Source organism: Myxine glutinosa, chromosome 2, assembly GCF_964187855.1.
Source record: "Myxine glutinosa chromosome 2, kmMyxGlut1.1, whole genome shotgun sequence".
Classification (NCBI taxonomy): Eukaryota; Metazoa; Chordata; class Myxini; order Myxiniformes; family Myxinidae; genus Myxine; species Myxine glutinosa.
Genome location: NC_136262.1, coordinates 106848596 through 106872879, shown reverse-complemented (window position 1 = coordinate 106872879; position 24284 = coordinate 106848596). Strand labels below are relative to the sequence as shown.

General features: G+C 48.6%; 1 protein-coding gene across 3 annotated transcripts in view; it reads right to left on the bottom strand.

Annotated features, from left to right (window-relative positions):
- The window catches only part of WLS (Wnt ligand secretion mediator), a 98917-nt gene extending 76950 nt beyond the window's left edge, over positions 1-21967 (bottom strand). For 2 of the 3 annotated variants that reach the window (XM_078771384.1, XM_078771390.1), the window contains exons 1-2: positions 21897-21942; positions 8269-8336 (exon numbers count right to left, since the gene is read on the bottom strand). The gene's annotated coding sequence lies outside the window, so the exon portion shown is untranslated. Of the gene's footprint in view, positions 1-8268; positions 8337-21896 lie in introns of all 3 variants that reach the window. The other variant, XM_078771388.1, reaches the window with a different exon arrangement.
- Positions 21968-24284: the final 2317 nt, after the last annotated feature.

Sequence of the window (24284 nt, the reverse complement as noted above, 5' to 3'; positions counted from 1 at the left end):
ATTGGATGCTCACAGGGAGGAAATGGAGCAGATGAGGGTGGCATCTGGGCAGGAGATGCAAGTGATGGGAGAAGAGATCAGAAGAGGTGTGAGTGAGGAGGTCGGAGGAGTGCGCGAGGAGGTGAGGCACTGTAAGGAGCGCATGGAGAAGGAGGTGAGAAAGGGGACTGTAAAATTGCAAGGTGGTATAGAGGAGTTGACGCTGGGAGTAGAACAACTGACAGTGGGACAAAAGGAGTTGGGGGATCAGGTAAAGAAGAACACAACGGTAATAGAGGGTTTAAAATCGACACAGAAGGAGATGAAAAAGGACGTAGGGGTAATTAAAAAAGAGTGTCAGACAGTACATGAGGACCTGACGAAAATGAACAAGGTGGTAGAGGTGATGGAGGTTAAAGAGCGGGAGGTGCGGGAGCACATAGAAAAAAATAATGTGGAGTTAGAGGAAGAACTTAAGGGGGCGCACGAGGAGATGAAGGAGGTGAAGCAGAAATTAGAAGAAGTGGAAGAAGGGGTGAGCGAAATTAAGAAGCGACGGAGAGAGGATAAGAAAGAGATAAAGGAGGAAGTAAAAGAATTGGTCCAAAGTCTGTGTTCGGATCGTGATGATGTGCTCATTAACCGGATGAGGGATTCGCAGGTGATGGAGGAGAAGCAAAGAGAAAGAGGACCCGGTGTAAGTGGTGACCAATATGGTCGTGCGTATGATGCGCCAGGTGATTTAATAAGCTTGGGGGTCGAGATGGAACCGGGTGTTCGTGAGAGGCCGTTGGTGAAGTGTGCGACAGGTCTGGTGTGCGAAAAAGGAGGTGTGCGAGAAAGTCCGACTCTGAGGTGCATGGGGAAAGAGTGCGCTGTCAAAAGTAAGGAAGAATGCACGCCTGTGGTGAGTGTTACAGAGGGTGTGACGGGAGAGTGTGCGCAAGAGTGTGCGTGAGAAAGGTGTGTAACGGACGGGTGCATGAGGAAAGAGTTCGCTGTCGAGAGTAAGGGTGAGTGCGCTGTCAAGAGTGGAGGTGAGAGTAGTAAGAGTGACACGGAGCGTGAGTTGGTTGTGACAGATGAGAAAGGAAGCACACCTGGAATGGTAGAGCGTGTGTGGGAATTGTTACATATTTATGTGAATGTATGTGAATTACCATTCAGGTCTTTGCTTATCAATGTGTAGTAGATTAAGGGTTGTTGTGGTTGGAGGGTCAGGAGCCCTTCTGAAAAAGAGACCGGAAACGGAAGAGGAAAAGACACGAGGAAGAAAAGCGACGAGGATTCTTCTTCCTCGCCCCGCTCCGACGAAAGGTGGGATCGATCTTGCGCCGCGTGGAAAAGCGGCGTTCCCAAGCCCGTCTGGCGAGAGGAGTTACCGGGACGTGTACCTACCCGGTGGAGACGTCAAGTTGCCGTGGGGCCGTGCATCGACCCAGCGTCTGGCACCGTTCGCGGCACCGTCTGCAAAGACGCGTACGGGTCGCACGTTGGGGCCTAACACGCGTGGCAAGCGGCGGGTGGCTTTTGCTTGCTTTACAGTACCCGCTTCGCGTGGCCACGAGGGGGCTGTAGCCGTGGTTCACGGTGCGATACATGCCCGGTGGAAACACGTCCACCCGGGGTTCGTTCAACCGCCCGAGTGCGGCGAAGCCGACCATCATCTTGGTCAGGAGGGGCCCAGAGACATTGTGAGGGACAGAGACCAAAAGGGGGTCGTGAGTACAAAAGGGGACACACATATATAAGATGGCCATCTTAATCATCTAGGGAATTGATTGTGGAGTGTGAATTGTTGATGGTTGTCTATTGTTGATTGCTCGGGGAAAATATCCTTGATTGTAGCATTGAAATTGTATGGTATCCTTACCCTTGAAATATATCATTGAAACTCAGTTTCTCTTGTGGGGAATTCATATGGATTGCGTGGCGAAAGCGCCTATGTGATAGAACTTTCTGGCGAAGTTCCTCTCACGGTCCGGGGGTCACCGAGACCAGGTAGTCACCGAGGGGACCACGTAACAGAATGCACGCTGGAATTGGTAGTGAGGCACGTGGTTGGGTGTGCGAGTGAAAGCACACCTGTGATTGTCACAGAGGAGGTGACCGAGGAAGGGGCGTGAAGAGGTGTGTTGGTGAGGTGTGCGAGCGACGAATGTGTGCCAAAGTGTTCGGTGGTCAGGTGTGTGACCAAGGCTGTGAGTGGAATGAGTGTACCGAGGTGTGTAAGAGAAGGTACGACGAGGAGCATGGAAACGGCTGGATGTATGAGCAAGAAAGGGGTAGCGTATGCGTGTAAGCACGCAGGTGAGGCATCGACGGTAACCGGGTTAGCGGTTAGAGCGACTTATAGCCGAATCAGGCCCTCGGTGCGTGCCGGGCTTCGCGTGCCGCGAGAACCAGCGGGGATCCGAGCCACGGCGGGTTCGAAAGGACCGCCTTACGCGATCCACGCTGGGCCTCGCTTTGAACGGCCGCGTCCGTGCTCCACTAGGCGGAGCGGGCAGCCCGATAGGAAGGGTCGTCATGGCGACCACATTTTGTTGAGGCATTCCGGCAGGTCGAGATCGGGCCATGGGATGGCTCCGTGCCGAGATGGTGCATGGGACCTCGGGCCAGGTAAGCCCCCGTCCCTGCCCCGAATGCGGGACGTATCCAGCCGCTGGCACAAAACAACCCGCGTTCATTGCTCGGCTGTACGAAGCCGGGCTGTAGACGTGAATTGGCGCACCGAGAGGATCTAATAAGTAGACGGGTGATGAGGTTAGTGTTTTGGACCCAAAATTAGAGAAAAACAAAATTTGATGATTGGCAAAGGATTGACAGTAATGATTGGCAGATGATGGGTAGTGATTGGCAAATTTTTGATTTGTTGAAATTTGATGTGCAAAATTGGTAGTGGGAGATGCCCGATGTGGTGGGATGGCAACTCTGTCATCCCTCACAAACGTGGGGCAAATGCGCACTAGCTTATGGGGTGTATGGCAGTGGAAACTAGCCCGGGTGGGTTAGGATATTGTGTGTAGGGATCTAGAAGAGATTGACATTAGGTAACGTTAAGGTTTAGCTAGTGACTGATACCTGTAGTGGGGACGCAGGTAGATTAGAGTGGATGATAATGACGAGGGAGCGCAATAGTTTAAAGGGACGACTGGGAAGCGCAAGTTTCAGAGGGGAGTAGTTAGATGAGATGATGCTGTGTGAGAACTGGACAGGTGTGTGGAGCAGTGTATGAGTAGTGAGTGTTGTGGATCAGCGCAAATGCGCTTGGGGGAGAGAAGGGTGCAGGCGGCACCAAGTATGAGTGCACAGGTGTGCAAGTACAGGTGTGTGGAATACATGGAGTAAGTGGTACGGAGTGGTGTGCATGGTGCGAAGGTGTGGATGGGGGAAGAGTGGACCCCTTTTCACGAGTACCCGGGGAGGGTAGTTTAAAGAATAGTTAGAAGGTATAGGTAAATTGTGGTTGGATATTGGCATTTGTGGTGCGGTTGCAGAATGGTATTGTGGATGGGTGCATTAGTGTTGTGGAAATGGCTGGGCGTGTAGCCTGTTAGTGTGTGTAGTTGGTTTGGGCACTCCACCACTGTGAGGATGTCGGCCAGGTGAGGCCGCAGGTGGGCTCTGGGAGCCGTTAGTGTCAGTGGGTGCCTGAGGATCCCGGGTGTGGATCGGGCAGCCCGTGCCAGAGAGGGCACTGAGGGGGTGAGAGTGCGAGAGGGCCTTCCCCAGTTAGTTAGGTTAGGGTGAGGAGCAGGTAAGCTCGGGTGGCAACTACAGTGGTGGAGGTGTGCAGGTGGGTAGACCTGCTGGGAGAGCTACACGTCACAGCCCAGAAATTGTGCGAGGGCACCGGGAGATGAATCAGGGGAGTGAGACCCCAAATTGAGAAGCACCACAGGTGGGTCAATGGGAATTGGTTTTTAGAACCCATAGTGTAAGTTGGCCAATGGATTGGCAGGGAAAGACCCCGGGTAATGTAAAGTTGTTAAAGTCATTTAGGAAATAGTTAGGATTGATGAACCTGTCGCACCATACGCAGCCACTTACCTGAGGTGATGATGATGACTCCACACCTGTGTTCCTTTGTTCTGTGTTGCAGGAAAGGAGAATTGCTGTGTGGATTTGTGAGACGCATCACGACGTGTATGAGACATTGGGGTGATTCCATCTCTCCCTCCTTAGGAGGGACTGATGATGAATTGGTGATGGCAAATTTTGATGAGAGTTGGAAATGGCAAAGTTGATTGGTTAGGAGGGAGAGAAGACGAATTTGGTTTATGGGAGGAACGGGGAAGACAGTAGGGACGTTTGTTGATGTGTAAAGTAGATGTTTATGGGTAGCGTTGTGTTTTGTGGATACCGTAAGGGGTAAGGGAGGGGCAATGTAGGTTACCTGGTGGGGGGGGGGGCGTACGGTAGGAACATACCTGTCTCACCTGGTTCCCATGTGCCCCTAGTGTGCATTACCTGGTATTGCGTGCACTTTTGCGCCCTTACCACCTTACTCACTTGTCTTCTTTTGTCTCCCACCTCCGAGGATCTGGCTTTGGGGCAGAGAGAGAGGAGAGAGAGGTGCTGGCTCCGCAGTTGTGGGCCTGCACTTCCGCTGCTTGCTGCCTGGATCGATACACCATATGGACCGCAATTTTTGTGGCCGCCCACAATGGACCGCAGTTCTTTTGCGGGCAAGCACCACCCGTTGATGGACCTCTGGGTCAACGTGGCACCTATGCCATACAGGTGAACCACTTATAGTTGGCCCCCCTGACGGCCACAATTCAGAAATGGACGCGGTTGGCGCCTTTCTTTATTTTTAAAGAAGCCAGAAGGCCAAGTGCACTCCATGAAGGCAAGACCAGCGGCAGAACATCGGCCGGCTGCGACACCACCGGTGACCATGGACACTTAATTGTGCATTTTTATGAACACTTTATTGGTGCACCGGATGGTGCTGACTGTGCGTATGGGGTGGTGCTTTTGGTGCTTGGATGGGGTGCTCTGCACATTATTAAAGGCCGTAGGGCCACAGGGCACTCGTGGGTTGGTGTATCGATGCTGGCATGCGTGCTCTCTCTTTGCATAACATCTGCATGTGTTCCTCAAAGAACGGGTCCTGGATCGTAGTGTAAATATCAGTGTAGTCTTGTATAAATGATGCTCCCTACCGGCTGTATGTTTAGTTTGAGGATTCTTTCCGCGATTCGGTTATCCTGTGGGTGTGTTTCTGTGAGGAGAAGGGTGCAACGTCGCAGGGGGACATATTTACTCATTTGTGAACATCTGTAAAACTGTCGCACTCAGGGTTGAGTTAATAGTAGAGGGAACTACATCTGAGTGCCACACTAAAGTAGGTAAAAATTTATCGGGTCGGGACGCCCCGAGGTAGAGAAGGGTGCAATGTTGCGGATATGGGATTTACATCCATCCATATCCGCTTGTAAATATTCCCCTATTTCCTCAGTACTTCCCAACTATCCCCAATCCCCCATTCCCTAGTCCCATTTTCTGTAAACAACACTCTGTAGACCCGACCTTCCCCTATTTCCCCCATTAAATGTCGCATCCAGGTCCACCGCATCTCACGTAGACAACTATAGGACATCTTGCTAGTTATTCTTAGTCTTTGTCAGTTAAGGACTCGTTTCCATTAATTCTGACTCTTCGTTGCACCAGAATGTGATTGTATGGCACCGTTAGGAAGTTTAGGACCTCCCAATACCTCCCCGCAGCTCTTCCTCACGGTTCAACAACAACAACAACAACAACAACGGTGGCGGCACGGGGAGTGTGCGTCCTCACTCCGGCTTGGTTGGTAGGGGGTGTTGGGAGTGCACCATGCCTTTCCAACGAGCCGCCATCGAGCATGTGCTCGACGGGGTTACCAGGTAGGGGCTCGCTGTCAGCTCCTCGTCAAGGGCGGAGCCCGGTAACCCCCGCACCCAATAGAAGCGGCGGACCGATCCCATCTGGGGCGGAGCCAACGAGCCGAGGGCGTGTCACTCCCCGCTGAGCATGCGCAGGAAGAGGGAGGTGACGTCAGATGCGCGCAGAGCTGAAGGAGAAAGGACGCACCCTCCGAGCGCCGAGAGACCTCCCAAAGACTGAGCTGTATCCTGTCCCTGAGCCAAGGTGCACCTTGTGCTATCGACTGCCTGTCCTTCCCTGCCATCAATCCCTGTGTAAGTCAGTCTTGTTCCGTTTGTCTGTGGTCTGTCTGGGATAGATAAGATTGTGTCTAAGTGCCTATCTCTTCTGTGTCTTTACCTCATTACCGTGTAATCTACCCCTTTTCTCCCCCACCAATTATATCCTCCTCCGGAGGTCTTGAGAACTGTACCCCTTGTGTCATTTCATTTATCCCAGCCGTTGTGTCCTTTCCATCATTGATTTAGCGTAGCGCGATTCGGCCAACGTTCGAGTGGAATCGGGTGAGTTGGGGAAGAATCGGGGGAATTGTTAGGTCGCGGCAATACCACCGCTCGGTAAATAACATCTAATCCGCGATCCGTAACAATATACACACTCAAACACGTCATGCCGGAGCGTTTGCCCGGGAAAGGCGAGACCGGGCGTGCCCGGGCGTCCTGGGTGAGCCCTGGAAAGGCGAGTCTGGACGTGCCCGGGCGTCCTGGGCGAGCCCTGGAAAGGCGAGTCTGGGCATGCCCGGGCATCCTGGGCGAGCCCTGGAAAGGTGAGGCTGGGCATGCCCGGGCGTCCTGGGCGAGCCCTGGAAAGGCGAGACTGGGCGTGCCCGGGCGGCTCGGGCGAGCCCGGGAAAGGCGAGTCCGGGCATGCCCGGGAGAGGCGCGTCTGGGCCTGTCCGGGCGGCCTGGGCGAGCCCGGCACGGCGATCGCTCCCTGGCCGCGTCCCTGGCAGGTGCAAGGCGATTGTGTATACCCAGCGGTAACCGCTACAGTGTATTGTTTTTCCAATTTCAGCTTTGGCCTCCAGCATTTTCAGGTTTGGACTCCCGCATAACGTTATTTTCCCGGGTGCCGCGCAAACGGCTGCACCGATCGCTGTATGGCTGCGCTGTATGGCTGCACCGATCGGACTTGGTGACCTCGGACAAAGACCTTTTATAAGGACATGGGTTGAATCTCCGCTTGAGAGAATGCCAACCCCCTCCCTGCCATCGCGGTCGTCTCTCCAACTCACAATCCCACGAGATAGGCCTCTGTGGAAAGGACGACCCAAAACCAATTATCTTCTTTTTGATTCCTATATAAACATCATTAAAAGTAAATTATGACCTCGGCCAAAGTTCAAACGACGTGGGTTTAATCTCTCTCTACATGAGAGAATGCCACATAGCTTTTTGGGCGGTGTATAAGCTAACAGTAACAGATCACTGTCTCCATCGATTTGCCAAGGCCGTAACACCTATCGGCTCAAATTCCTTTTAACTGTTGACTAGGTAGTTTTACAATGAAGGAAACACGTATCGGGAGGACATACGACATAGCGATTGTGAATGTGACAGCTCTGAGGTGTCTTTCGCTTCGCATCAACGTATTCATTAGGCCTATATGACACGTTGATATTACAGCTGTATGGCAAGTTTGCTTAACAGGCTTAACTCACTTGATCACGAGTTTAACAGGCTTAACTCACTTGATCACGAGTTCTATTTTACTTATTTGTTGTTTTCTTGGTAATTAGTGAGTGATATGGGAGTGATATATACGCCGTTTTCACCCATAATTTCAGTCACGGAGAAATGCTGCTTGTTACAGGTGTTAGCTTGTGTTGATAACACCGCCCAGTGTACTGTGCACATGTACTTCCGGAGTTACCTCCGGGCCGGAGTGCCGGACGCGGAACATGGATTGCTTGAACTACTGACGGCTCCGTGTCCTTTTATACGAGCATCTGAAACACTGCTGGTTATACTTATGCAGCAAAACTTGCAAGTGAAAACACAATCTGGATATTTGCATCAACTTGTGATTTAGTGTCATCTTTGTCTAATTCTTCCATCATGAGCGCGAGTAATACATGTTTGGCCGCCATCTTGCTTCTCTTCTGCCTGTTGCCCTGTTCGGCGCAAAGCAATCTTCCGGAAGAGGCTTCTGTCTTCGGAAGAGACCAAATCGCACGCGCCTCCTGGACAAATCGAGTTCATAGAACACCTTACCCTACTCAGTGTTGAAGTATATTAATTGAATAAAAAGAAAAATAAATGGTTTGTAGAAAAATAAAATGAAGATTTTAGGGTTGGAGGAAAAAAATTAATTCCAGTTTCACCACCGATGACACCTCATTACATTCGTTTTTCGTACCTAAATAAGACCAGTTCTCTTTGTTAATCCAGTTGGCGGTTTATTGCAACTTCAACAATGAACACGGTCTGAAAGACATAAGAATGAACATAATGATCAGTAATGATTAAGAATCCTCTATCTCCCCCCAAGTCTTTGGCATGGAAAATATAAGTGTATAACAAGTATGTGTGTCTTTTGGCATGACAAAGACTGAGAATATGAAAAAGATATGTAACTAACTTTGAAGCTAATTGAAGAACTGGTGAACCAGAAACCAAACACAATGTCAGTAATGGTCAATGCCAGAATCACATGTCATAGTCAGAGTGCCAGGCAGGCTTGCTCGTGCTTCGGCCGGACCGTCTGGGTGCAGCAGCTGGTTTGTCAAGCGCAGGGCGTGTGGTAACCGTATTGGGTTTGGGATCACTGACTTGAGGAGGTGACATTAGAGGTGCTGCACTGATATGCCGAGTTACCTGCGATGACTTAGCCATAGATGGGGATGTAGCATCATCAAAGAGCTGATGGTGGCCAGGAGGGCTCCGGTTGACCCTGGGTGATTCAATAGGAAACGTAGCAGGTGGCTGCGGTGGAGTGGTGTCAGAGTTGATGGTGGGATGTTGCGGTGGCATTGGACTAGTAATGGATGGGCCATAGGCCCTCCTTGTGACTGGCCGGGGTTGTGGTGTGCACAATGCATGGGTGTGGGATGTTCTGCCGAACCATTGGTCTCTGCACTCCAATATCACCATCTATCGTCAATCTTGGTAGGGGTGTTAGCACAGGAATGTACTTTCGCAGGAATTTCCTATTGCGCAGAGTAACCCTTCCTGAACCGTCAACTCTTACCACATATTGGTCAAACCGGCGAACCTCGATGATGATGCCGGTTTTGTCCCATTTGAGGGGGTGTGGCCCGGTCTGATTCTGGTTGCAAACACAGTCGCCGACAACAAGGGGCAAGAGTCTCTTGGTATGTTCAGACCAGTGCTCAGCGTCTCATGTGGCGGTTGCGAAGTGCTTCCTCCCGAGCCTCCAGAGTCCCACGCCAGGTGTTATGAGGTTTGTATCTGCCAGGTGGTATTGGGATGAAGTCTCGAATTGGGTGGCCAAAAATGCACATCGCTGGAGAGAGTTTTGCATCTCTGTCTGGAGTATTTCTATACTGGAGCAGTGCACGTTGGAATGCATCGGTATCAAGGCCTCCATTAGGGCTAGTGTTGTCCATGAGAAGACGCTTCACAGTCTTGAAACCAATTTCAGCATGGCAGTTGCTATGTGGATAAGCTACTGAGGAGAGTCGATGATGTACACCCCAGTCCTTGAGGAATTGACGTGTAGCGACAGCTGTGAATTCAGGACCACCATCGGAAGCTAATTCATCAGGGATACCAAATGTGACAAAGGTACGTCTTCGGCAAGTGATGAGTCCACCTGCACCATGTGAGGCTCTCTCAACTATCGGCCAGTTAGAATACAGGTCGACCACTACATCCTTTGTAGTGAAAGTAGTCGGCACACATGCATTGGAATGGATAATCTGGAGGTGTCAGAGGAGTGGGTGGTGCACTTGGATTGGAGGGCTCAATCCGATTACAATGGTAGCACCCAGCACGAAGGGCCGCAATGGCAGGGGCGACGCCAGGCCAGAAGATGGAAGACTCGGCTCTCGCAGTCATAGAGGTGACCCCTTGATGGGCAGCGTGCAGAGCGGCTAACACCTCGTCCCTGTGAGACGGTGATATAAGGACACGATCCTCGTAGAGTATGACATCATGAACTATATGTAGACTATCTCGAAATTGGAAGTATTCGTGTAGGGGTCCAGGGAGCTCATGACGGAATTCAGGGATACCTGACTCGATAAGGTCAACAAGGCTCTGCATGATATTGTCACCAGTAGGGTGGCGTGAGATGCAGTCTGTGGCGCGATGTCTAATCCCCGGCACATGGACCATCCGGAACCTGTATCGCAGGGTCTTCTCCTTCAGGTTCCGAAGTCGAGCGTTTGAGATATCCTCTAGACTTCGATCATTAAAGATCATGAGCAGAGGTTTGTGGTCAACAGCGATTATGAGGTCTTCACATCCCAGAACAAAGTATCTGGCCTTGTCTAGGGCATCAGCAACTGCTAGGGCCTCACCCTCAACTGGTGCATAATGTGATTCAGCAGGGTGGGTGAATCTGCTGCCAACAAGTATGACTTTCCATCCTGTGTGACAACAGAAGGGTTTTATGTTGGTACAGGTACAGTGTTTCTGCAGTAGCCAGAAGCCAATGCCAGTCTTGGACCAGTCTGTAGCGAGGCACGTGGGCTTGCTTGGGTCGAATATCCGGACACCCTCCTCGATCTCACTGGCAATGACAGCTTTCGACTCTTCAAATGCATCTTGGAGGTGCTCATCCCACTTAAACGGTGTACTAGGTTTAAGTAGTTGCCGGAATGGCAACATCTTCTCAGCCATACTGAAAGCGTATGACACTTGATTGACAAGTCCAAACCAAGAACGTACATCTGTGATGTCCTTGGGTGTTGGGAAATCGAGGATCGCGCGTAGGTATTTCCTGCAAGGACGGACACTATTGGGAGTTGTTTCGAACCCAGCAAATTCCACTATATCTTCGCCAAACACAAACTTGTCAGGGTTCAGGGTGATTCCATTCTGTCCACAGGTGTCAGGCCACTGAACAGCCTGGAAGAAACTGTCTGCCAGCGAGTCAGACAATAGCAAGACGTCATCAACGCATTTGGTCTTATTGGGGATGTCAGACACGATCTCCTCATAACGTCTTGTATATCCATCGCCAGACGCAATATACCTTTGAGGGGCTGTTTTATAACGGTATCTACCCCAGGGTGTGATGAAGGTGGTCAGGTGCCAGTCTTCTTTGCAGATGGGCATGCTGTGGTAACCGTTCCACGCATCAAAGACCATCTTCTTCTTACCGTTCGGAACCGATCTCGCCTGATGAAAGGGTGATGGCGTGTGATGTGTTTCCCGTGTAGCATGGGCGTTGAGGGCCTGGAAAGCAACGGTGTGGCGTGGCTGGCCATTCTTCCTTGCACAGACAACCATTCTATGGCACCAGGTGACGGGTTCACCAATGGGGACTGGTTCAAGCACACCCAACTGTACATCGTGGTCTATCCCAGCTTTGACCACATCCCGCAAGTGTAGTGGGACTGGTACCAGTGTGAGGTGTGCCACTGGTTCAGCATTAGGATCCACCATCAGTTTCATGGGCGGGCCTTCCTTTAGAGGCAATGTTTCATGCTCACAAGTGTTAAATGTGCTTGACTTATAGTATTCAAGGAGATACTGTTGTAGCTTCATGCGATTAGCATCAGTTGCGGGGAACGGCAGCTTTGTCGGGGGTGGTGGGGGTCGACGACGCTGAAGGCAACGGCACGCTGTAGTGGGGTCTTCCAGTAAGACTGCTGTTGCGTCCGGCTGCTGTGCTGTCAGGTCTACACCAATCTTGGGGAAGCTATCCGGGATGATGTCAAGGGCGACACAGGCTTCTCTGCTGAGGAAGAGCTTGTCAGAGCTTTTTGTGACATAGGTCATTTGCCTAGTTTCAACAACCTGACCCCGTTTGTCTTTGCCCGACAAGCGGAGTACAGTGGCCCCAAGGATATTGATGCCTCCATTGTCGGCAGTGCGCATTCTCATGGTTACTGGGATGAGGTCAGATTTGCGCAAACCAAGGCGGTGGATGACCTTTATACCAGCAAGGCAACTCTGGCACCCTGTGTCTGCCATCGCGGGGACATGGCAAGTCATGGTCTGAGTGGAAAAGTCAAAGCCAAGGGCTGCGTAGTCTTCGCGCATGATTTTGACAGTCACACTAACAAATGGTTGAGGTTTTGAACCCTTCCTGATCCATGTATTAGAGAGTTTGTCATAAACATGGTGGTCAAGGGTGATGGAACGCTCACTGCGTGATCAACCCAAATTAATAACAGTATCAAACTCATTACATTCATGCCCAGATATGTTAGGAGTTTCATTTGACTGTTGTTCTGATACGTGGACAGTACATAAGGTATCAAACACAGCATTTTCACTGTTATTAGAAGAGGCACTCGTGTGTTTGGGTTTGTTCCTACTGCGACATATACTCTCCATGTGATTATTGCGATTGCAATGCCCACATCTGTGACCATATGCCACGCATTCTGTTTTGCGAACGTGGGCTGGGGCGCTCTTCCCGTGTCCCTTTTTGCCACAGTAGGAGCATGGGTCGTTTCTGTCCTTGATGGTTACTTGCTTGGCCTTTTAATATGTGCTGCTAGCTGCTTTCACTGAGTGTGTGTCCAGTAGTGTAGATGCTGAACGTTTGCCAGATTCTTTAGCCTCAATGAATTGGAAAACGTCCTCCAGGATCATGTCCTGGTTCTTGTCACCAAGGAGGTCAAGCTGGATTTCAGGGTCAGCAATTCCTCGTGTAAGTACATCATGCACGATCGCTTCTGTGTAGTTAACTTCAGCATCACAACTAGGGCATTTGATTAGGAATTTGCATATTCCCGCTTGACCATGTAGGCGGGCTCCGAAGCTGCACACTGTCTCATCACGGTATTGACGCATATTATGTAGTGCTACTCTGGCAACCATAGTGTTCTCTCCGCGAACAGCAAGTTTTTTAATGGCTGCCATTACCACCTCGATGGGTTTGTTTGAAAGGCTACCACCTGTCGATCTTGTTAGATCCTTGCGCAGAGGTTCATCACAGCACTCTAGTAACTGCACTACTTTATCGCAGCCAATTATTTTGGTTGCATCGACGACGTATTCAGACCATCGTGACTCAAAGTAAGCCCACTCTTCACTGGAGCCAGCGGCGACAATTGTGGGCCTTTTGACTTTTTCAACCTTGGCGGCATGTCCAGGGGCGTGTATGGCACTGTGGGCAGTGATGAGTGCAGCCACGATAGCAGGATCGAGGTCTTCAGTGGTGTCGTCACATCCGGCGATTAGGCATCCCACAGCAGGCATGATGGCATTGGTCAACTTGCACCGTGTTCATAAATAAGACCAGTTCTCTTTGTTAATCCAGTTGGCGGTTTATTGCAACTTCAACAATGAACACGGTCTGAAAGACATAAGAATGAACATAATGATCAGTAATGATTAAGAATCCTCTTGTACCTGTTTGTGTCCTTTATGACGTCCTTAACAACAGTTTCCTGTTTGGAATGAATATCAATTTTGTCTGACTGCCAGCGAGGCAGACAGACGAAAATATTATCTCATTCTCTCTCTCTGTACAAGTGTGATCGGACAAATTCAGAAACTACAGAGTACAGGTTTGTTTTCATATCCATGTTCAAAATATAACATTTGATTGAAACCAATTTGCTCCTCGATTATAAATCGACGTTTGTAGACAGGACAGAAGTGAACCGATTATTACCTAACCCTGCTTTTCACTTGGCGTGCATGGGGTAATGATCTTAGGACAAAGTGGACCGTTCCTAGGATAGGCCGCAGGGTCGGCTACACCGCTCGGACATGTTTTGCCCCAAGCCTTCACGAACCGGATATCCGGCGGAGTGGTTCGTTACCAAGCAGATAGTTAGCGCTTGCCAAGCCAGCCGTTCCTTATATCAACGGTTTCAAATGGAATGCTTGCTTGAGTGCTTAAACCAGTTGGTGAGGACTCCACAAGCTGCTTGGTAACTGAACACACCCAAGGCCTAACATTCGATTGAAGGTGAATAATGATTTGGGAAAGAATTGGAGTTTCAGGACTTGTTTCAGGGTGTTGGAGATACTGTTACGTGGTCCTCCCGGTAACTACCTGGTCTTGGTGACCCCCGGACCATGGGAGGGACCCCGCCAGAAAGATATATGATTTCTACGCTTTCGTAGCGCAATCAATATGAAAGACACAATAATTCAAGTCAATAAGAAACCCCACACCAAGGATCCGGATTACTCAATAATATATTCCCCAATCAATCAACAACCATCAACAATCAATCCCCAATATTACTAAGATGGCCATCTCATATATTTCCCCCCTTTCCCCACTCACGACCCCTCAATGGTCCCTGTCCCTCACAATGTCTCTGGGCCCCTCCAGACCAAGGTGAAGGTCGACTTCTCCGCACACGGGCGGTTGAACGAACCCCTGGCTGACGTGCTCCAAACGTGCACATCGCGTACCGGGAACAGCTGCTGCAGCGCACACCTCCTTGCAAAGCAAAGCGGGCAAAGCAAGGCGCGGCTCGCAAAGCGTGCGAGGCCCAAGGTGCGACCCGTACCCGTCCCTGTAGACGTTGAGGCGAACTGTGCCGGACGCTTGGTTCCGTGCACGAACCCACGGCAACTTGACGCGTAACCGGTAATTACTCCGCGCAGGTAACTCCTCTCGCCAGACGGGCTTTCAAACACAGCGTTCCTCACGCTGCTCAATATCGACACCGCTCGCGTCAGAGCTGGGCGAGGAAGAAGAAGATCGCCGCTTCTCCCGGACCTTGTGTCTTTTTCTTCTTCCGGTTCACTATCCCGTTTCCGGTCTCCTGTTATCCGGAGCCTCTCTAACCCTTTAACCACAACAACCTTTAATAGAATAAACATTAATAAGCAATGACATGAATAGTAACTCCTCTAAATCCGGGATCCGTAACACTCCCCCCCTTCAAGAAAGAAAGTTTGAACCCCGCGAAAAATTTCTGTGCCGGCCAACTTTGATAAACCAACCCGATACCCCAAATCATCAGTTCCCCCCGGGCACAATTATCGCATCTCAAAAATAAAGCAACAAACTTTCACCAAAACCCCCCAGAGATTCCAAGGTAATTCCCTCTAGACCAAGCGTCAACCACTTCTAGTTGCTCTTGGATGGAGGCCCAGCTGAGTACTCACTACATGGACGCCTTAAGGAATGTGGGGTTCACGGTTAGTCCGGGGAGGAAAGTTCATTACATGGACGCCTTTAAGAACGTGGAGTTCACGGTTAGTCCGTGTAGGAACGTTCCCTACCGGGACGCCTTTTAAGAACGTGGCGTTCACGGTTAGCCCGTGTAGGAGCCCAGGCTCGGCGGCTCCGCCGTATATAGAGGGCTTCAACTTCTCCGGACTCCGAACAGTTACGGTGGGACCCCTTGTCCCAGCAGTCCCCTGACTGGCGGTCTCCTTCTCGGCCAGTCCTCTGCCAATCATTCTTTCGGGAGATGCCGTAACTCTGGGAGCCTCCATAGTAATATCGGCTGCTGCCAACACCAAAACTACCGCCAAGTGGTCCTCTTCTGTAGACCTCTCGACGCCTACGAAATGCCTTCCCTACTGTTATGGTCCGACCCTCCAAATCCTTACCATTCCAATTCTTCTCTGCCTCCCTGGCGTCTCTTGTGCTTGCAAACGTGACAAAGCCGAACCCTCTTGACCGTTGCGTTTCCCTGTCTTTTACCACCCGCACTTCCACCAGCGGCCCATATCTGTTGAAGACAGAGGTCAGAACTTCTTCCTCTGTGTTGAAGTTCAGTCCCCCTATGAATAACTTGGAACTTTTGTCGCCATCCCGAGCTGGGGTGGTGTTATTTCCCCTGCGGGGCTCTTTACCCACCCTCGGGTTACCATAAATTTGCCCCCCGGCCAAATCATTCCCGATAATCACAGATACCCCCTCTACAGGAAGCGTGGCTTGTAAACCGACGGTGACCGGTCCTGACACCAAATCGGATTCCAAATGGATGACATGAAGTGGGGCACTAACACAGCCACCGATCCCTTGTAACCGAACACTATCACCAGTTGCGGTACTCTTTGACAATGGCAAAATGCCTTCAAGCATTAAGGATTGATGGGCTCCTGTGTCCCTCAATACCCTAACAGGTCTTGGGTTAGTCAAGTCTCCCTCGAGTGAGACAAACCCCATATAAATAAATGGTTGGTAACTCTTCTGTGGGCGATTTCTTACGCTAGCCATCGCATTCGGAGTTGTAATAGTCGGACTCCGCTCTGGGTTGTCCCTTTTCATGAGGTAACAACTGGACATCAAGTGTCCAGGTTTTTTGCAAAAGGCGCAAGTAGGCCCGGAGGAAAAACTCGTGGTCTGCCTCGGGGCCCCCGGGAAATAAGTTTGTCTTGGGCCCGTAGCCCTCTGATTTCGAACAGTTGGGGTATCCGCGTTGTCCCCATAATCCTCTCGAGGCCGCCGCCATGTATTGTCGTTCTCCGCACCGGGTGTTCCATAACTCCCCTGCTGAAGTCTAGGCGAGGAGCTAGGTGTGTGGACCCATATCCGGTGTGTTAAGGCATAATCATCTGCCATGGTGGCTGCGTCCCACAACTTTGGTACTTTCTTTTCCTGCAGGTACACTTTGATGTCCTCGTGGACACACTGTTGAAATTCCTCCACCAGCATCAGGTCACGCAATGCTTCGAAGTCGTTCCCGACTCCTTTCGACTCACACCACCGATCAAACATGTTTTCTTTCACTCTGGCAAACTCCACATGGGTCTCACTCTCCCTCTTCCTGGCATTCCTGAATTTTTGCCGATAAGCTTCAGGAACCAACTCATAGGCTTTGAGGATGTGCTTCTTCAATACCTCATAATCTGCACATTGGTCCATTGGTAGCGCCGAATAAATCTCTTGAGCTTTACCCACCAGCACACTTTGCACTAGTATGGTCCAGGCCTCCTCCGGCCAGTTTAACTGTCAAGCCACTTTCTCAAAGTGTGGAAAAAATTGAGTGACTTCCTTTTCACTGAAGGGTGGAACCAGCCTCAAATGACTGCCCACCTCCCAGGTGTTCTGGCTAGGTGTCGACCCCATCAGCAAGGGTGGTACCTCTCCCCGTTCTCTCATTAAATCCACCTCCTTGAATTTAATTTCTTGCTGAAGCGCCAGATCATGTTCCTTCAACTCCCTTTCGGCTTTTCTCTCCTCTGCTTCGAGTTCCCTGGCAGCTCTCCTCTCCTCTGCTTTTCTCCCTTCTAACCTTTCCTGGAGTTCTCGTTCCACTCTCCTTTCCTCTGCTTGTTTCTCTTCTCTCCTCTCTTCTGCTTTCCTTTCTTCTTCTGCTCTTTCCTTTTCTGCTTTCCTTTCTTCTTCTGCTAACCTTTCCTGGAGTTCTCGTTCCACTCTCCTTTCCTCTGCTCGTTTCTCTTCTCTCCTCTCTTCTGCTTTCCTTTCCTCTTCTGCTCTTTCCTTTTCTGCTTTCCTTTCCTCTGTTTTCATCCTTTCTAACCTTTCCTGGAGTTCTCGTTCCACTCTCCTTTCCTCTGCTTGTTTCTCTTCTCTCCTCTCTTCTGCTTTCCTTTCCTCTTCTGCTCTTTCCTTTTCTGCTTTCCTTTCTTCTTCTGCTCTTTCCTTTTCTGCTTTCCTTTCTTCTTCTTTGATCCGTTCCTGGAGTTCTCGTTCCACTCTCCTTTCCTCTGCTTGTTTCTCTTCTCTCCTCTCTTCTTCTTTCCTTTCCTCTTCTGCTCTTTCCTTTTCCGCTTTCCTTTCTTCTTCTTTTAACCTTTCCTGGAGTTCTCATTCCACTCTCCTTTCCTCTGCTTGTTTCTCTTCTCTCCTCTCTTCTGCTTTCCTTTCCTCTTCTTTGATCCGTTCCTGGCTCCGTAATTGCAACTCCAGTTTCCGGAGCTCAACGTCTTCTGGTTCTTCGGGTAGCCACTGCCAGGCTAACTCGTCCCATGTTCCTAATCCCACCATAGATTGTATCACCGTGGTCTGCAACTCTGCCTTCCTCAAATTAGTTCGGACCTCCAAGTTAAAATGTTTGGCCAATTTCAAGAGGTCCGCTTTTAGTAACGCTCGGAACTGTGCCTCACTAGGTGTTACCGCAAAGTTCTGTGCAACAAACGCCATGGTGACTATCGTTAACACCTGTTAACCTTCACCCAAGACTTTACCACAATTTCTCAAAAATTTACCAATTAATAATTAATTAATTAATTTTAATTAATAAAAATTATTATTTTATTATGTTATACAATTTTAGATCCCGGACGAGTCCCCAATTCTGTTACGTGGTCCTCCCGGTAACTACCTGGTCTTGGTGACCCCCGGACCGTGGGAGGGACCCCGCCAGAAAGATATATGATTTCTACGCTTTCGTAGCGCAATCAATATGAAAGACACAATAATTCAAGTCAATAAGAAACCCCACACCAAGGATCCGGATTACTCAATAATATATTCCCCAATCAATCAACAACCATCAACAATCAATCCCCAATATTACTAAGATGGCCATCTCATATATTTCCCCCCTTTCCCCACTCACGACCCTTCAATGGTCCCTGTCCCTCACAATGTCTCTGGGCCCCTCCAGACCAAGGTGAAGGTCGACTTCTCCGCACACGGGCGGTTGAACGAACCCCTGGCTGACGTGCTCCAAACGTGCACGTCACGTACCGGGAACAGCTGCTGCAGCGCACACCTCCTTGCAAAGCAAAGCGGGCAAAGCAAGGCGCGGCTCGCAAAGTGCGCGAGGCCCAAGGTGCGACCCGTACGCGTCCTTGTAGACGTTGAGGCGAACTGTGCCGGACGCTTGGTTCCGTGCACGAACCCACGGCAACTTGACGCGTAACCGGTAATTACTCCGCGCAGGTAACTCCTCTCGCCAGACGGGCTTTCAAACGCAGCGTTCCCCACGCTGCTCAATATCGACACCACTCGTGTCGGAGTTGGGCGAGGAAGAAGAAGATCGCCGCTTCTCCCGGACCTCGTGTCTTTTTCTTCTTCCGGTTCACTATCCCGTTTCCGGTCTCCTGTTATCCGGAGCCTCTCTAACCCTTTAACCACAACAACCTTTAATAGAATAAACATTAATAAGCAATGACATGAATAGTAACTCCTCTAAATCCGGGATCCGTAACAATACCCTTATTGTTGTTGTTACCTCCACCACCGGAGGTGGATGAAGGTTATGTTTTCACCCCTGTCTGTCTTTCTATATGCTTGTCTATCAATCGCCTACAGGTCACAATTTTAAACCGATCTTCACGAAACTTCACCAGATGATAGTGTTGGTCATAAGGAAGCAGCCTATTGATTTTGAGGTCAAAGGTCATCTTGAGGTCAAGTTTTTTAAATCATCATTTTCCATCCGATTTACTTGACAGTTGAACAGGATTTTCATATTGGGTCAATTAATTAGGAAACCAACAATATTTGAGGTCAAAAGGTCAAATTTCTAAAATCATAAATTTTAATCTGAAAAATCACCAATTTTCATCATATTAACATGAATATTAAAGATCAATTGCATAGTGCATCACTGAATGGGGAAACCAACAATTGTTTTAGGTCAGAGGTTAAAGGTCAACTCAGGGTCAAACTTATAAAATCATAAATTTTCATCCTATTAACCTGAAAATTAAAGAGCAATAAGCATAGTGCATCACTGAATGGGGAAGCCAACCATTTTTAGGCCAAAGGTCAAAGGTCAACTCAAGGTCAAACTTATAAAACCATACATTTTCATCCTATTAACCTGAAAATTAAAGAGCAATTGCATAGTGCATCACTGAATGGGGAAACCAACCATTTTTTAGGTCAAAGAGGTCAAAGGTCAACTCAAGGTCAAACTTATAAAATCATCAATTTTCATCCGATTGACCCGAGCTTTGATTAAGATCGTCAATTTTAATCTTCATGAAATGGACAATTTTATGTATCCATGGCAACTTTTTATTTTGGGGAGGGGTACATTTTGCAAGTATCGTGCTCTGTATGCCATCTTCTTGTTACTTGCGAAAATCGAATATTTTTCAAGTATATTGGTTGGTCTTGTGCGTTATTCTGTCTGTTTGTCTCTCTGTCTGTATGTCACAATTTTCGCTTACAGGTCACAATTGTCAACCGATCTTCACGAAACTTCACCAAATGGTAGAGTTGGTCATAAGCAAGAAGCCTATTGTTTTGCGTCAAAAGGTCAATCGGTCAAAATAGGCCAACGGTCACCAACTTTGTGGAATTTCTAAAATCCTCAATTTCCATATGATTGACTTGAAATTTGAAGAGGATTTGCATATAAGGTCACTGAAATCACCCCCAAATATTTTGAGGTCAACATAGGTCACAAGCCCAATATAGGCCAAAGGTCAACCACTTTTCTCAAATTTCTAAAATCCTCAATTTTCATCCAATTGACTTGAAATTTTAAGAGGATTTGCAGATCTGGTCACTGAATTCAACCACCAATTTCATTTTAGGTCAACATAGGCCAAAGGGTCAACATCGGCCGAATTTCTAAAATCCTCCATTTTAATCTGATTGACTTGAAATTTAAGAGGATTTGCATATCTGGTCACTGAATTCAACCACCAAGTATATTTGAGGTCAACATAGGCCAAAATGTCAACATCGGCCGAATTTCTAAAATCCTCCATTTTAATCCGATTGACTTGAAATTTAAGAGGATTTGCATGTCTGGTCACTGAATTCAACCCCCAACTATTTTTGAGGTCATCATAGGCCAACAACTTATTTTAGGGATTTCGCAAGTATCGTGCTATAACCACCTTTAGAGGCCATTTTTCCCCGCAAGCGGGGGTTGGCCTTTTTCGGGAACCGTGGTTGTTGTTGTTTTTCGGTCCCCTTTTTGAAGCAATGTTTTACGGCCGGATGCCCTTCCTGACGCCAACCCTTTTTGCCGCCTTTAACGACAAACAGGGAATTACCAGTGAACTGGTCCTCAATTAGCCGACCTCGGAAGGATGACAGGCTGAGTCAACCCCCCTGGCGTTAATTCAGCGATCGACCGGGATTACGAACCCAGGATCCTAGGATCCTAAGCTGACACCCTAGCCGCTAGCCCAACACCAGGGACAGGTGCTATGCACGACATATTTCTTGTTTGTTGTTTATGAACAGGATATCTCAAAAACTTGTGGATCGATTCGGACGAAATTTGTTGGACAGGTTGGGTATGTGACACGGACGAAAGTATATTTTGGTGAAGACTCGGATGTGGATCTGGATCTGAGAATTTTTTCAAGGGACTCTTCGCCATTAAGTGATAGGGCTAAAGCCGATATATAGCACAATATTTCAAAAAGTTATGAAAAGATTCAGACGAAACTTGGTGGATGAGTTGGGTAAGTGACAAGAACAAGCCGATTCGATTTTGATTGAGGTCGAATCCAGATATGGCCGATCAGTGGAATACAAAACGTAAACTGTTCAGCCTGGCGGGGGTATGCGCTCTACCGAGTGCTGTTCTAGTTTCGTATGCAACCGATGGCTGCTTGTTGCATCATTTTCTGGAAGCGCTGAACGTGGCTAAAACAACCATCATTTTTGATGGTACACTGATGGCAAAACCCCTGTTACCAGTCATCTGGTACTCATTTTGCCGATCTCGGAAGTATGACAGGCGGAGTTAACCCACCTGGTGTCAGCGGCTCAAACTCGAGACCCAATGATCTTAAATCAGTCACCTTAACCGTTAAATTAACACCAGGCTTCGGAAATACCTCGGTTGCTGTTATGCTGTCATACAGGACACAGCTTGTGAATCAATGATGAAACGGTTTATAGTCGGGTTCGGAATAAACGATAGACTGACTGATAGCTCGCCACACACTGACTGACTGAAAGCCTAAATTCACACGCCACACAACTTCGAAATGTTGTAACTTATAAGCACATATTTATCTTTAACCGTAAGGTTTTAGTACCTCCAATCCGAGCAGCTGTCTGTTGTTTATTACTGTGATTGAGAGTGGGCGGCTGCACACAGCTGTTACGTAAGACTGACTCAGACACGGACAAAGGGCGAGTCCTATTTGGCAGGTGGCCAATGCCGCACCAGCTCCACATTGCCAACACGAACGCAGCAGCAGCAGCACCTTTCATCTGCTTCCATTGGGCGGATGCTTGTCCTTCGCTCCGTGGAGCACGGCTTCGTGATTCCAATCCCACATTTACACTCCATCCAGCATAGACAGCTTTCCTGATTCAAATCCCGCATTTACACTTCATCCATCGACACAGCTTCGTGGTTCAAATCCCACATTTACACTCCATCCATCGAACACAGCTTCGTGATTCAAATCCCACATTCACACTCCATCGAGCATAGACAGCTTTCCTGATTCAAATCCCGCAATTACACTTCATCCATCGAACACAGCTCCGTGGTTCCAATCCCACATTTACACTCCACCCAGCATAGACAGCTTTCCTGATTCAAATCCCACATTTACACTCCATCGTACATAGACAGTTTCGTGATTAGAATCGCACATTTGCACTCCATCGAGCATAGAAAGTTTTGTGATTCGAATCACACATTTACACTCCATCCAGCATAAACAGCTGTCCTGATTCAAATCCCACATTTACACTCCATCGAGCACAGACAGCTTTCCTGATTCAAATCCCGCATTTGCACTCCATCCATCGAACAAAGCTTCGTGATTCAAATCCCACATTTACACTCCATCGAGCACAGACAGCGTTCCTGATTCAAATCCCGCATTTACACTCCATCCATCGAACAGAGCTTCGTGATTCAAATCCCACATTTACTCCATTGAGCATAGACAGCTTTCCTGATTCAAATCCCGCATTTACACTCCATCCATCGAACACAGCTTCGTGATTCCAATCCCACATTTACACTTCATCGAGCATAGATAGCTTTCCTGATTCAAATCCCGCATTTACACTTCATCCATCGACACAGATTCCTGATTAAAATCCCACATTTACACTCCATCCAGCATAGACAGCTTTCCTGATTCAAATCCCACATTTACACTCCATTGAGCACAGACAGCTTTCCTGATTCAAATCCCGCATTTACACTCCATCCATCGAACACAGCTTCGTGATTCAAATCCCACCTTTACACTCCATTGAGCATAGACAGCTTTCCTGATTCAAATCCCGCATTTACACTTCATCAAGCATAGAAAGTTTCGTGATTCGAATCCCACATTTACACTCCATCGAGCATAGACAGCTTTCCTGATTCAAATCCCGCATTTACACTTCATCCATCGAACACAGCTTCGTGATTCAAATCCCACATTTACACTCCATCGTACATCGAGCACAGGCCGTTTCATGATTCGAATCCCGCATTTACACTCCATCGAGCATAGACCGTTTTGTGATTCGAATCACACATTTGCACTGCATCGAGCATAGAAAGTTTCGTGATTCGAATCACACATTCACACTCCATCGAGCATAGACAGCTTTCCTGATTCGAATCCCACATTTACACTCCATCGAGCATAGACAGCTTTCCTGATTCAAATCCCACATTTACACTCAATCGAGCATAGACAGCTTTCCTGATTCAAATCCCGCATTTACACTTCATCCATCGAACACAGCTTTGTGGTTGAAATCCCACATTTACACTCCATCGAGCATAGAAAGTTTCGTGATTTGAATCACACATTCACACTCCATCGAGCAGACAGCTTTCCTGATTCAAATCCCGCATTTACACTCCATCCATCGAACACAGGTTCGTGATTCGAATCCCGCATTTACACTCCATCAAGCATAGACAGTTTGGTGATTCGAATGGCACGTTTGCACTTCATCAAGCGTAGACAATTTCGTGATTCGAATCCCACATTTACACTCCATCGAGCATAGACAGCTTTCCTGATTCAAATCCCACATTTACACTCCATCGAGCAGAGACAGCTTTCCTGATTCAAATCCCGCATTTACACTTCATCCATCGAACACAGCTTCGTGGTTCAAATCCCACATTTACACTCCATCGTACATCGAGCACAGGCCGTTTCATGATTCGAATCCCGCATTTACACTCCATCGAGCATAGAAAGTTTCGTGATTCGAATCCCACATTTACACTCTATCGAGCATAGACAGCTTTCCTGATTCAAATCCCGCATTTACACTTCATCAAGCATAGAAAGTTTCGTGATTCGAATCCCGCAATTACACTCCACGCATCAAACACAGCTTTCCTGATTCAAATCCCGCATTTACACTTCATCAAGCATAGAAAGTTTCGTGATTCGAATCCCACATTTACACTCTATCGAGCATAGACAGCTTTCCTGATTCAAATCCCA